At 43.4% G+C, this 13,082-nt stretch overlaps 1 protein-coding gene across 5 annotated transcripts in view; it reads left to right on the top strand.

The window, feature by feature from the left end:
* The window catches only part of SYK (spleen associated tyrosine kinase), a 96,726-nt gene that overhangs the window by 21,171 nt on the left and 62,473 nt on the right, over positions 1-13,082 (top strand). The window contains exon 1 of one of the 5 annotated variants that reach the window (XM_033236812.1): positions 5,069-5,247. The exons of the other annotated variants lie outside the window; for them this stretch is intronic. The gene's annotated coding sequence lies outside the window, so the exon portion shown is untranslated. Of the gene's footprint in view, positions 1-5,068; positions 5,248-13,082 lie in introns of those variants that run through there. 5 annotated transcript variants of the gene reach the window in all.

Here is a 13,082-nt window from a genome sequence, read left to right as displayed (position 1 = left end):
AGCAGATTTTTATTGGGCTCCTATGATGTGACTGGCACAGTTTTGGTACCAGAAGGGCATCAGCAAAAAAAGTCCAGAAGTAGACAGATCACAGCCTTCAGGATTAAAAGTAGTCTCATCAATGTGATATTTCTGTTTAAACTTAGTAGCAAGTCCAAAATAAGAATCTTCTAATTATCACACATTTTTCTTATGAAAGAATAATTTTTCATAGTCAATATTTCTAAAACATAATCAGTATCTTTCTCATTAGCAGAGACTGATTGTATGGCAGATGTACTTGCACCTGCAGAAGCTGGAGAAGGGTGATGATTTAGTATAGTGCACACCCACCAGGCAGTCCTCCTGGCTCCCAGTATTTAGGCCCACAGTATGATCCTAGGTCATATTGGGCACAGGCTCACTCAGAGGCTATCAGGCAGAAATCTCTGCCTCACTGCACAGCAGCTTCAAGCATTGCCTTCAGTGGGAATCTTACTTGCACTCCACACAGCTCAGGTACAAGGCCCTGAGGTCCACACCTGGAGCTAATTATCTCTTTGAATAACACCATAGACATAGCTACCAGAAAATAAAAGAAACTGAAAGGCATGATTAATACAAGCCTCACTAGGTTCTTAAGGTGAAGATCTGAGAAAGTGCTCCTTATGGCCCTGGTAGGGGCCACTGTGAAATACACCTAGGCTTTCTCCATGACAAAGGTTACTCTCCAAGGGAAAACACTTTGCAAGAGCCTTGCCTCAGCTGGGAATTCCCAAAGAAATTCCTCAAGTTCCAGCACCCTCCTCACTTTATCACTTAAAGGACAAAAAACTCGTAGTCAACAGGGGTCAGGGCTTCCAGGAAATTGTTACAGAATGGTAAAAGGGTCGAATATCCAAGAAGACATAACAATCCTAAATGTGTATGCACATAACAACAGAGCATCAAAATATGCAAGACAAACACTGATAAGACTGAAAAGAGAAATAGACAAATCCTGTCTTATAATTAGAGATTTTAATCTCTTTCTCACAATAGTTGATAGACCAAATAGATAGGATAAAAATGATCTGAGCAGTACTGTCAGTCAACTTGATCTAATTGACATTTATAAAATATTCCATTCAACAACAGAAAAATGCACATTCTTCTCAAGCTCACATGGCATATTCACCAAGATAGAGCACATTCTTGGAAAACATGTTAACACATTTGAAAGAATAAACGTCATACCAATTATGTTCTCAGAACACAATAAAATTAAACTAGATATCATCAACAAAAAGATGGGGGTTTTGGGAAATTTCCCAAATACCTGGAAATTAAACAACAGACTTCTATATAATCTATGTGAAAAGAAGTCTCCAAAATTTAAAAAAATATTTTGAAGTGAATAAAAATAAAAATATAATTTATCAAAAATTTTGGGATGTAATAAAAGCAGTGCTTACAGAGAAATTTATAACACTAAGTACACACATTAGGTAAAAAATATACAAAGCAAATTACTTGTGATTCTACTTTTAAGAAACTACAGAAAGAAGAGCAAATTAAGCCTAAACCAAGCAAAAGAAAAGAAATAATTAAAATTAAAGCAGAAATCATTGAAATTAAAAATAGGAAAACAGTTAATAAAACCAATGTTGGTTCTTTGAAATTATCAACCAAATTGATAAACCTTTAGCCAAGAAAAAAGGAAAAAAATGTAGAAGATGCAATTTACCAATATCAGAAATGAAGGAAAGGTCATCACTGTTGATCTAATAGATATAAAAAGATGATAAAGGAAGATCATGAACAACTCTATACTCACAAATGTGGTAACTTAGGTGAAATAAACTAAAGCTTGAATGACACAAACTACTAAAACTTACAGAAGAAATAGGTAGCCTGAATAGCCTTATATCTTTAAATTTTAAATTAATATAACCTTTAAAACAGAAATCTTCAGGCCCAGATGGGTCCACTGGTGAATTCTATCTAACAGTTAAGAAAGAAAGAATACCAGTTTTCTATAATCTTTTCTAGAAAATAGAAATGGAGAAAACAGTTTTCTAATTCATTTTATGAGTTCAGATTTCAGCTAATACCAAAACCAGTTAAGGCATTACAAGAAAACTGCAAGGCAATATTACTTATACATACAAAAACGCTCAGTAAAATAGTAGAAAATCAAACCCAACAATGTATAAAAAGATCTATGTGCCACAGCCAAGTGGAATTTATTCCAGGTAATGCAAAACAGGTTCAACACTTGAAAATAAATTAATGTGATCCATCACATCAATGGGCTAAAGAAGAAAAATCATATGACCATGTTAATAGAGGCAGAAAGGGCATTTGATGAAATCAAAACACTCTTTCATGGCAGAAAAAAATCTTAAACTAGGAATAGAGGGGAACTTTTGTAACTTGATAAAAGAACATTAAGGGGAAAAAAAAAAACCTACAGGTAACATCATACTTAATGGTGAGAGACTGAACACTTTCCCTCTGATATTGAAAACAAGATAAGACTGTCCTGTCTTACCACTTTGGTTCAACATCCTACTGGGAGCTCGAGCTAGTGCAAGAAAACAAAATAAAACTTATACAGATCAGAAAAGAAGAAATAAGGCATCTTTATTCATAGATAATACACATGTCCATATGGAGAACTTCAAAGAATCCATAAAACACTCTCATAACCAATAAGTGAGTTTGCAGGATGCTAGATCAATATACAAAAGTCAGTTGCTTTCCTATATGCGAGTAGTAAACTACTGAAATTTGAAATAAGAAAAATTACCATTTATAATAGCACGAAAAAGACAAAAAACACAAAAAAATACTTAGGCATAAATCTAACAAAATACGTACAGGATCTGTATGCAGAAAACTACAAAATACTGATGGAAGAAATCAAAGAAGATGTAAATAAATGGAAAAGTAGTCCATGTTCATACGTTGGAAGACTCAATGTTGTTAAAATGTTCATTCTCCCAAGCTTGATCTGTAGATTCAACCCAATCCCAATCAAAATCCCAACAAGCTGTTTTGTAGATAATGACAAAATGATTCTAAACTTTACTTGGGAAGGTAAAAGACCTAGAATACCCAACACAACACCCACTAAAAAAGGGACAAAGTTGGAGGACCCACACTGCTCAATTTCAAGTCTTACTAGAAACAGATACAATTCCTGCCCTTATGGGACAAACAGACGTTCATCAAAAATGCACATGCTAGAAAGTAAAGGTAAATTAAATCAAAACAGTGGTCAGTGGTACAAAAGGAAAGCATGTTGGTTCTGACGGTGGGGACAGGGACATGTTTATCCTGAGCTCAAAGGGTAATCTGGACAGTGGGAGGATTTTTAGCAGAGAAAAGGGCCATAGCTTAGAACATGTGAGAAGGGAGCAAGGTGGGGGCACTGACAGCCAGGGCTACTCAAAAGAGATGTGGAAGGAAAGGATGTTATGTGGTTTTGGAGACAAGTGGGCATGTGTGGGAGGCTGAGAGGTGAGATAGGTGGGATTGGCAAGGGGTTGACTTTAAGCAGTGTAGAGAAGGGAGTGATCTAAGAGGACTTGGATTTTTATCTTCATAAATGGATGGAGCTCTTGGGCCAAAGTTCTCAAACTTGAGTTTTTGAAATACAGAACCTAGAGCTTCACCCCAGAGTTTCTATTTGGCAGGTCAGGGTGGAACCCTAAGAATTTTCATATCTTCCATGTTTCCTGGTGATGCTGACATTGCTCGTCCAGAGACACACATTGAGAACCCAGCTCCAGGGAACAAGAAGGAGCTCCAGGTTAGGCAGGAAGGACCCATGCTTACATTTGGATGGGTTGATTACGAGTGCCTTTTTACCGCCACCTGAAGATGGTAGCTAAGAGAAGAGGTGGGCTTCAAATATTGGCTCCACCACATACTGTGTGTTCTTCAGCAAGCCAGTTGACCCTCCTGAGCCTCGATGGCCAAGTCTGTGAATTGAGGATAACAAAAGTATCTACCATTAGGGATGTTGTGCAGATCAGTTGGTATCTGTTGAGTCAGGTACTCATGGAATAGCTGTTTTGCATTAGTCTCATCACCTTTATCATCATGGTCACAATGGCCAGCACTAAAGATGTACACCCAACCTCTCTGTGGCTGAAGTTTATCTTCTATAAAATGAGAACCTGTTTTTCATGAAGCTGTCATTTTCACAAATTTGGGGTGCAGGTGCAGATTGCCTACTGTTGCGTTTCTGAACACTTCCCTCAAGAGGCTCCTAACCCCACCCCAGTAAACTCATCAACATGACTCCTTCCAGCTTCCACGGCTCTGGGGAGGATTCCTTTTTATCTTGCGTTTCCAGTGATGTTTCATGGCCTTTTGTGGAGTGGACCCTGGCTGAGCTTCTGGCTCTTCTTGAGCGTGGGGGATATCTCAGACTGCAGTGGGAAATTCAAAAGCTGCTTGCTTCACAAAGTAAGGGAATGTTAGTAGATGCTTGAAAAGTACCCTGAGGGAGCTGGTCAGAGGTGCTCTGTAAAGTTGCATCTGTTGCTAGCACCATGAGCAGCTGTCTGCCCAGGAGGCCTGGGAACAGGGACAGAGAGAGCTGGCACCCTTCCTTCCTCTGCCCTACACATTGGCCCTTCCGCCATTAAGACCATCTCCACTTGACTTTTTCAGTCTTCTGGCTGGGAGTTAACATCTTGAGGTCTCCATTAAGATCTTTTCAAGGATGCTTTTCCTATTTGTTTCAATCTTCTGGTTGAATTTGATCCATGTTATGATGTCAGACTTTTTAAAAAACATAAAACAATCGGGAAAACGTTGCTATACCCATCCTAGCAATTCAAGACCAAGTTCATTTTGGTAAAAACACTTGGGAAAGGGCATCTCCAGGCTGGCTAATCACTAAATGGCACAGTCCTGTCCACTGACTCCTTCTTCAACTGGTGTGTGTTCTGGAGGGATCTATGTCTCAGAGCATTACTTCATTTTGAATGTGCAATTAAAAGAGGCCCCATGTTGCTGGGGATCTCACACTTCTGCTTTCTGGTTTGTTTTGCATGCTGACACTTTGAGGAAAAGCCCACTTCCCTAATTACAGACATCATCCAGCAGCAGGAAGCACTCTGGCTTGTTGATGCCTGTCTTGTGCTTTCTCTCTGTTTCAGCTGTTTTCCTTTTAAGATACTCCTCTCAGATTTGTGCACTTCTTCCCTTCCCACATTTTATACTGCCCAGCGCCTGGGATTCCAGACCTGCGTTTGAATCCAGGAGAGGGAGGTAGGTCAAATTTGTGGGAATCGAGCATATTTAGAAACCCTGACCTCAGGCTCTGCGCCTCTGTGGGTGTCTGTAGGAGGGATACTTAGGTTTCATGCCTGCGTCTGCGTTTCCTCTCCTCTGCCGCCAACATTCTCCCACTGAGCACATGTCCATCTTGAGCTGGAAGGTTTAGCGGTTTGCCATCTTGTCTTGCCTGCAGTTATGATGCAGCTAAACCATCTTTCTCTCCTTCCTATAGCCTATGCCACTTTGCTTTAAGCATTGGGTATATTTATGTCTCAGGTTTATGAAAGACAAATTATAAAATCTCAGGAGACCATCATAAGCTCTGTAATATCTTGCAGTCCTGAGTCACCCACAATTATTTTTTGACTGGCTAGGAAAAAGAATGCTAGTGATTTTTTAAAAATTCAATAAACTCTGGATATTTCTTAATCCACGTTTACTGTGTCCTTTTTGCTTAAGTCAGGTGTTTTGGTTTCTCTGGTAGCTGCAGGGTCCCCATAAAGGTTATGCTAATGAGGTAGTGATAGAAAAGTAAAATAGAGCCTGAAAGCGGGAAACTTCAGCAAGGTACTAAGGCACAGACAGGAGATGTTAGGTCTGCCGGCTGTTGTCATTGCAGTCTGCTGTGGCCTCACCCCCAGGCCTTCACAGCTGAGTAGGAAAGGGTCTTGGGATGGGTACCAGGGCAGGATCAAGGAAAGCCTGCGACTGTTCTGCCCTTCTCATCATCCATGTGTGGTTTGCCTAGATAAAAACAAGACAGGAAGATCTATCAGGCATATTCAACATGAGTTCTTTTGTCTAGCATCTTGTTAGTCATTTGTATTTTTCCGCAGAGAAGAGTGAGTGATGAGGTGGCCCTGGGACATGGTAGATGGTGCAGTTCACTGGGGAGACGTCCTTGGCCCCACTCAGGGTCAATATGGGCCCCAGACTGCTGGCTGCAACCCCACCCTGTCCTCTTCTGCTCAAAAGAGCATGCAAGGGACATTGCTAAGTGGCAACTGTGGTTGCAACCCAGCATTCAGTTAATTATTCACAAAGGCTAGCTCTCTTTTTAATTACCAATTGCGTGTGCATTGCGTGTGCGTCCCTTCCCCCTCCTCTGAGCACACCTGTGTGATGAGGCATGTACTTCTTCCTGGTGGAGAAGAACTACAGAGATGTCTCCCAGGTGGAGCCGGCAGCCCGGCCTGGTCACCAGCACAGCACAGTGACTTGACTGTCCTCCCTGGCTCCCTTCCCTACCCATGGCAAGTGCCAACTTGCTTCCACTCACACTGAACGTGGTCAACTTGCCTCCCTCTCACACTGTAGCACTTGAACAGGGCAATACCAGATGATAGCAGAGGTTCTCAGACATTAGAGTGCTTAAAAATCACCTGGGAAGCAGGCCAGGTGCGGAGGCTCACGCCTATAGTCCCAACACTTTGGGAGGCCAAGTTGGGTGAATCATGAGGTCAGGAGTTTGAAACCAGCCTGGCCAACATGGTGAAACCCTGTCTCTACTAAAAATACAAAAAACTAACCGGGTGTGGTGGTGTGCGCTGTAGTCCCAGCTACTCGGGAGGCTGCGGCAGGAGACTCTCTTGAATCCAGGAGGCAGAGGTCGCAGTGAGTGGAGATCATGTCATTGCACTCCAGCCTGGGCAACAGAGTAAGACTCCGTCTCAAAAAAAAAAAAAAAAAAATCACCTAGGAAGCTGTTTAAAATTTACACTTCTTGTCTGTATGCCCTATTTGCTGGGTCTGAGGTGGGCCCAGGACCCTGCTTTCCAGAAGGGAGCCTGAGGGTGAGGTGCCCTGAAGACCACACTCAGGGAGAACTGGACATGTGGGCTTTCATGAGCCAGAGTCCTGCCAAGAACTAGAATCTGCAGGTGGCTTTGGCCAGTGCCACTTAGAGGCAAGAAGAGGTGTGGATAGTAGAGAACCTGGAAATCACACAGTCTCCAGGATGAAAGTGGAACTCTCGGACCAGATCCTTAGTCTCTTCCTTTTGTGAGCCATTTCTGCCTACCTATTGTCAGGGAGGCAGGAGGTTCATTCTTCTCTCACATGGCGCCTGACATAATGACTTGCACATGATAGATGCTCAACAAGCATATTGAGTGAATCAATCATTTAGATGTAAATTAAATGCACCAGATCGGCTGCTTGTTTATTTATAACTATGTAGAGAGTTAACATTTATGTTGACACCCAAGCATAATATCTGTTTTCTGTGTTAATTATGGCAAGGTGGGCATAGAAAAGAGATTTCTGAGTGTCTCTTGTGGAGCTTGAAAAAGTCTATGTGTGGGTTGAGATCAGCCTTTACTTGGTGCACTTTCAAGTCTTTTAAGTTCTGAAGGCACAGCAAGAGAATTTGGTGTTGAAGGTTTGGATAATGTTTTCAAGTATTTCAATATCCCTCTATTTCTAAACATTAGTAAAAATCATGCCTCATGCTGCCATCCTTAGCTTCACTTTTTGTTTCTGAAATGTGTATCTCTGTATACTAAGAAGTCCCCTGTGCATGCCCACACATACAGCAAAGTCAACTGCTCAGCAGAATGTGCACGATGTAAGGCTGTGCCTTGGAGATCAGGCACCCTGTGCAGTGTGATGCACAGGCAGGCCTCAGGATGGCATCCTGGAGGACAAGTGATAGCTGTTAATGAAGCCAGTGGAGTGGATGCAAGGCCAACTCAGGCCCTGCAACTGGGTTCTGTTCCTCAGTGTTGAGGCCACAGGTCTGTGTCCACATGTTTTCTTTTGCACAGTGGGATCCTGCCACACAAGGCAGTGCCCTCAGCCCTTTGCAGACCAGTCAAACGTGCTTGTCTGCAGAGCCTGCTGCTGGGTGGGGTGGTCCCACCACATCACTCTTCCTTCGTCATTTCTCTGTAACTAATCAGCCAGTCCCTGACCAAACCAGCAAGATCAATTCTCCCTCTGGCTGGGCTCATTCTTCTGTTTTTTCTTTTCTTTTTTTTTTGAGACAGGGTCTCACTCTGTCGCCCAGGCTGGAATGCAGTGTCGTGATCTCTGCTCACTGCAAGCTCCACCTCCTGGGTTCATGCCATTCTCCTGCCTCAGCCTCCTGAGTAGCTGGGACTACAGGCACCCGCCACCACACCCGGCTAATTTTTTTTTATTTTCAGTAGAGACAGGGTTTCACAATGTTAGCCAGGATGGTCTTGATCTCCTGACCTTGTGATCCGCCCACCTTGGCCTCCCAAAGTGCTGGGATTACAGGCGTGAGCCACTGCACCCAGCCTCCTCTTTCTTACGAAAATTAATCTAACCCACAGATGAAGTGTCCTTTCACCCAAGTCTTGACAATTTTCTCAGCTTCAAGCTTCAGAGGAAATTCCCAGGCGCATCTTAACAAGGCTGCTTTGCATTGAGGGGGCTGTGTGGTTTGAGCGTGATAAGCCTGGATATCTTTCTGCACTGTGCTGATTTTGTTGCCTTCAATGGTATGGATTTGGCAGCAATTGTTTCCAGGTGATCTTTTCCCGGAGAACCACTTATTTCCCCCACTGTCACCTCAGTCTGTATGATAGGAGGGTTCTCATGGCCCAGGGATGTGAAAGTGAGACACCTTCAATTGCTAAGCACTGCTGGAAATGTGCACTACAGGAAGTTGAGGGGGCTGGAGGGGAGGGAGCAGCACCTGCAGGAGCCATGCTTCAGTGGGTCTCAAGAAAAGCAGAAGGCTGGAATCTCAGGGCTGAGGCCCCTTGATAACTAGGACAGATGGGGTAAAAACAAAAAGAAGGAGGGTATAGAGACATAGGCTACCTCTTCTGGTTTGATGCCAAGCTAGAAAATGCTGAAATGAACACACATTTATGAGATAGGAGTAATATATTTAAGAACACCGTCTTACATAGAGATAACTGTTTTCCCAAAACATCCAAGGTAAATTTATATATCTTTATGGATGAGGTTGGGTCTTTTCAGGGAAGGTTGGGGAGATGGAAGGGAAATTACTTATGATCAGGCCTCATGATTCATGAATTCCATATCTCTACATTCACCTACTCATTTAAATCGATTTGCAACCCCAGAATCAATATTCACAGCACCTTTGTGGTCATTTGTGACACGCACAAAGCAGTGAAAAATTTGAGGTCACCCAATACCTATGCTTAGGTTGCACCAGGTGACACTCTGCTTTCTTGTTTCAGCTCTTATAAACACATTTTCTTTTTTCTTGGCCCATTTAGTCCGTGATTTTTGCATTTTTGTGCTTTTGGGGGGTGATTTTGCTATTTAAAATGGCCCCAAGTACAGTGCTTAAAGTACTTACTGTCTGGTGTCTCTAAGTACAAGAAGTCTGTGATGTGCTTTACAGAGAAAATACATGTGTTAGGGAGGCTACTTTCAGGCATGAGTTATTGTGCTATTGACCATGAGTTCAACGTTAATGAATCAACAATATATATGAAATAAATATCTTTAAATAGAAATACACATAAAACAAGGTTCTGTATTGAGTGACAAAAATGTTGTAACCAGAGGATCACAAGAACCTAAGCCCATATTTCCCTAGGAGCAACTGTTCAGGATTTGAAATGCAGCCTTCATGGTGACTTTACAGAGCATAACTACTGTGAAGAACAAGGAGCAACTGTATTTTGTTTCATGCATCAGATGGAAAGAGAATAGAACCAGAAGTAGTGATATTGATGAAATGGAGAGAGGAGAAAGAAGAGAAAGAAATGACACTATGAAGATTTATTAGTTAAAATGTTACTAGTGATAATAAATTAATCAGAACTTTGGCCTCTGCCTTTGATCCTGGTTCCCGTAATCTCTAAGTGCCAGGCTCAGATAATGTGGCCCTTGCAGGGTTTGGGCAGCTAGTCCTCTAACCATTTCTATAGGTAAACGTGGCCATGAAGGAAGCCAGGCTGAGGCAGGCAGCTTCCAGGAGCATACACTGGGCTCATCTCCTTCCTTCCTAATCTCTATTCTAGCCCCACGTACCTCTTCAATACCAGAAAGTCTTCTTCTGACTCTGCCAGAGCCCAGCTCCTAAAACCTGGCTCATTCACTCACCAGCCTTTTTTGTCAACAATTCATTCAAATATTTATTTCTTTAAATATCTATTAAGCACTGTTGCTTCTCTCACCCAACTCCATTGCACACGCTGTATCAGTTATCTGTTGCTACATAACAGATCACTCTAAACTTAGTAGTTTAAAACAATAATTACTTATTATTGCTCATAATTTCTGTGGGCCGAGCATTTGAGATAGCTGGGAAGGCTCAGGCCCTCTGTAGGGTTGCAGTCAGGTGTGAGCCAGGGCTACGGTCTCACCTGAAGGCTTGATAGATGCTGGAGGATCCTCTTCCAAGGCAGCTGCTCATATGGCTGGTCATTTAGTGCTGGCTATTGGCTAGAGGCCTCAGTTCCTTACCACATGAGCCTCCCCAAAGAGCTACTTGAGCATCTTTCCAACAAGGCATCTGGTTTCCCCAGAGTGAGCAATCCAAAAGCTGAGGAAAAGTGATAAGTGCTCTCGTGAGCTGGCTTCAGAGATCCAACATTGTCACTCTGCAGTCAGCCACTCTGTGTGCAAGGGGTGGGTGTACCAGGAAGTGAGGATTGCTGGGCACCATCTTGGAGGCTGCCTGCCATGTGTACATTTTAACTCTCCAACAGAATTTGAAGGCTGAAGACCCATACTTGAAGTAGCCTCTGTTCTAAGCAATAGGGAACAAAATGGTAAATGTACTTACACTAATGGAGTGTCTATTCTAGTGGCTTTGGGGAACATAGACAAAAAAAAAAAAAAAACAGAACTAAGGCCGGGCGCGGTGGCTCAAGCCTGTAATCCCAGCACTTTGGGAGGCCGAGACGGGCGGATCACGAGGTCAGGAGATCGAGACCATCCTGGCGAACACGGTGAACCCCGTCTCTACTAAAAAATACAAAAAACTAGCCGGGCGAGGTGGCGGGCGCCTGTAGTCCCAGCTACTCGGAGGCTGAGGCAGGAGAATGGCGTGAACCTGGGAGGCGGAGCTTGCAGTGAGCTGAGATCCGGCCACTGCACTCCAGCCTGGGCGACAGACCGAGACTCCGTCTCAAAAAAAAAAAAAAAAAAAACAGGACTAAAGCTCCAAGGTGGGACAGGGAGCTGGGAGGGTTAGTGTCAGGTGGGCCTGTAGAGCTCAGCCCCCCTTCATCATGTTGTCATTCATGCTGGCTGTTCCTCTGTAGGGGATGAAATTTTCCTCTGCCAGAGCAATGGCCTCTGGACAGCTTGTTCAGCTGCTTGCCCAGGTGTGATCGTCTGTGCCTAATCTTCCAGTCAGACTGCCCCTAGAAACGTGACTTCTTAATTAGCTCAAAGGGTATCTGAAACATTGTACTTATGGTGGCAAGCATGGATCTATTGCTTTTCATCTATAAAGTTGCTGCCTGATAAGGTAGAACTACACAAATGATAGTTTCCCAACTAAATGCGTTTTAAAGGGCAAAGCTTGTGTAGTCAGCCTTAGTCCTGGCATAGGGGAAATGGACTATGGAAGTCTAGTTGAAAGAGAACATTGAAACATGCCAGTAAGTGCAAAAGGATACAGTGTAGTTTAAATAAAACACATGGAAGACATGAGGAGACTAGCGGGATATCATGGGCTCATCCATTTCTGCATGTTCCAGGAGGGTGGCTGGCAGGGCTCCTTGGGTGTGAAGCAGAAAGAATCAAAGCCTGTAGAATAAATCTGACTCTGTTCTAGATTTAACTCCTCATGGTGTATCACATGCAGGGTGAAGCCTGAGTGGCACTAGGGAGGATTTTGAGGTAAGGAAGCATTTTTTTGGTTCAGTCCAAGCCCTCATTGACTTTCCACCATCCTCAGGTGGGGGTGGACATGTCTGTCTCCCGACCTCATGCACACACATGTGTGCACACACATGCACACACATACTTCTTATGAAGTGTAGGGCTGCCTGTGCTTTTCTCTTTTCTTCATCTCACCATGACTTATCCTCTTCTCTATTCAGAGCTCCCACTTGAGAGGGTCCAGTTGCCCTGGGCACCCCTCCACACTCCCCACTTATGACTTCAATTAGTGACAGTGGCTTTGGTATACTGTGATTCCCTTTCACCAGTGAGGAATTCTGGTGCTATGGTGCCCAGGTCACACAAAGCTGGGCCGAGTCACCAGCCTTCCTGATTCTTACCTCTGTGCCCTTGGGTTCCCTGCTCTCGGCCCAGGGGAACCACCTCCATGGGGTTCCATTCCTTTCCAGCCCTCCTTGTCCTTTGTTCATTGGCAATGATGTTAACAAATTATATAGGGGAATATTTGTTCATCTAATTTATTGGTAAAAAGGCTAGAACAAGCTTGTCCAACCCATGGCCCACCGGCCACATGTGGTCCAGGATAGCTATGAATGTGGCCCAACTAAAATTTGTAAGCTTTCTTAAAACATTGTGAGATTTCTTTCCCTTGTTTTTTGTAGTTCATCAGCTATCGTTAGTATTAGTATATTTTACATGTGGCCCAAGACAATCCTTCTTTTACCAGTGTGGCCCAGGCAAGCCAAAAGATTGGATACCACTGGGCTAGAGCAATAGAAGGGGCACATCAGATTTGTGTCCACAACAGCTGACACAGTGGTTTCCAGTCAGGGGTAAGTTACCCTTAGGGAACACTTGGCAATATCTGGAGATGATGTTTGGCTGTCATGATTGGGGAATGGGGTGGGGAGAGGCCAGGGATGCTGCTTAACAGTCTGTACTGGACAAGACAGTCCCCGACGCTACACACGTAACAGAGAAGGATCCAGTCCAAATGTCAGGAGTGCCAAGGTTGAGTAACC

This window comes from Trachypithecus francoisi, unplaced genomic scaffold (genome assembly GCF_009764315.1).
Source record: "Trachypithecus francoisi isolate TF-2019V2 unplaced genomic scaffold, Tfra_2.0 Lachesis_group16, whole genome shotgun sequence".
NCBI lineage: Eukaryota > Metazoa > Chordata > Mammalia > Primates > Cercopithecidae > Trachypithecus > Trachypithecus francoisi.
Note: the sequence above shows the minus strand (reverse complement) of the source record. Positions and strands in the feature narration are given on the sequence as shown.